This window comes from Octopus bimaculoides, chromosome 1 (genome assembly GCF_001194135.2).
Source record: "Octopus bimaculoides isolate UCB-OBI-ISO-001 chromosome 1, ASM119413v2, whole genome shotgun sequence".
In the NCBI taxonomy this organism is placed as follows: Eukaryota; Metazoa; Mollusca; class Cephalopoda; order Octopoda; family Octopodidae; genus Octopus; species Octopus bimaculoides.
The window spans coordinates 11,736,119-11,738,506 of NC_068981.1; positions in this window are offsets into that span (position 1 = coordinate 11,736,119).

Here is a 2,388-nt window from a genome sequence, read left to right on the forward strand (position 1 = left end):
TATATATATATGTATATATATATACAGATTTGTTTTATTCATATTATTTATGCACAGGTACAACAGGATGTAAGTATCCGGAATACAATTTCGCGACTTTGTACATGTTTTCTTAGGTACACACCAGTTAATAATTAGGAATATTCTATTAAATTCGAACTCGTGCAATGTACTTTTAGAGAGCACGAAGAAGATGAACGACCTTATGATAATTAGAATATGTAGCAAGTTGAAAGTGACGGACAAGTAAAATAACATTAAATCTACCAGTTTATGTAGTAGATTTAAGAATGTGCTTCAATTTACCGGTAACAGTAATGAAATTAAATGCTTTACAGAAACAAATTCGGTCATTGATGTGATATACAATGTTGTAAAGGAATCACATAAACTTACAAACATGCTCATTTATTTCAGGCAGTTTCATATGTAGCGGATTTATCGGATTAAATATGAAATACTTTCAAGATCATTTTGAGTTGAGAAATATTCATAGCAAAATTTTCAATTTAGTTAATATATCCGTAAGAATTACTGCAAGGAATGTGCTAAAATTCCTTAATCTACCTTCTCGTTTTATTAACATACTCTGAGTAATATTTCGTTATTAGAATACAACACTTAAAAAATAGTATTAACGAAACAATAGCAAGAAAAATAATACAAATAATAACTATTTCAAATTTTGTCACAAGACCAACATTTTTTGGGGGAGGGGGAAAGTCGATTACATCGAAGCCAGTGTTCAACACGTACTTCTTTTATCAGCCTCTAAAGGATGAAAGGAGAATACGACCTTGGTAAAATTTTAACTGAAAATGTAAAATCGAAAGAAATGTGGCTATGTATATGGTTCATCGTACGAACGATAGAAATAGAGGTAACTCGAATGTGGAGTCTAAAAACAGAAACAATTCCTATCATAGTAGGTGCCTTAGGTATAATAAAACAATATTCTGACAAATACATAACAAAAACACCAGGACTTACAAATATATATAACATACAGAAAATTGCACTACTGGGCACTGCACACATCTTACGCAAAACACTTTCAATACAGTAACCATAAGAGCATCACAGCAAACCACAGCACATACCCAAGGCACACAGAGCTGCGCTCGGTAGTGAAGTGAAAGCACGTTATCAAAATAAAACTACTGAACAATAATAATAATAATAATAATAATAATAATAATAATAATAATAATAATAATAATAATAATGATAATAATAATAATAATAATAATAATAATAATAATAATAATAATAATAATGAAAGGAACTCTAAAAAAAGACAGTGAGCACTGTACTGGTAGCGCAAGACCAAGCTTTGGCCACGAACTGGAGGGTCAACCTTAGGAATGAACAAGTCTCTCCGCTGATCCGCATTTGCAATAGAGTGGATGAAACCATTGCCATATCACGAATTTACATTCCAATGACTGAGCTTTCTACCGCTGTTAGAAATTATAAAACAAAAGAGAACATGGCCACGCACATAGACACACATATATCGTCAAATACAAATGACAAAAACAACACCAAATTCTCAAGGGATGTTCATAGATTAGGATGACACAAATGAAAATAAAACTATATATGATGATGACGCTGAATGTCCCACCCGTGGACGGAGAAGGCCACTATTGACCATGAAGAACATTATGCACACAGACAACATTATTCCTTACATTTGTAGCTCGGCTGGTGACTAATGAGCTGCGCTCTTGATAGAAATACACGTCCCCAGAAACTGCAGTCCAAACTTCCCGCATTCATCACACCGGCGGTGCGTTTGCAAGCAGCTTCCTTATGTTCAGCATGAAAAATACGCCTTTCTTCAAAAATACCCACTCCTTCTTTTACATACTTACAAATAACCTTTAACGCATACATAGGAATTCGGTGTAAGTTTGCTTGCCCCTAGAATTTCAAGCAAAAAAAAAAAACAACCAATATACATAATTTTCTTTTGGGAACAAGATGTTTTATTGCGATGCGGCCATTCTTTGTTGTTTCACTTCCTCACTCAATACAAAATATAAAGTTTTATATACGAAGTACTTTTAATATTTCGTGTTACGCATACAAAATTGCGCAGCATGCTTTTTACAAAAGTTATAAGGACTAAACGTTGGTGGATGACATCGATCCCCGGCTCCTCGATGAAAGTTGAACTCAGAAGATAAAGGCGGGCGGAAGCATTTTGTTCCATGTGCCAACGATTCTGATAGCAGGCCACCTTCAAAATGGTGTGCAATATCAAAATATAGTTGTTCAAAATTTAGTTGTTCAAATTGAAAAATGCATTTCCTAAATAAGTAAAAGATCTCATTTATGTATGCAAAAATTTTGGTCATTGTATTATCTATAAATAGAAAGAAA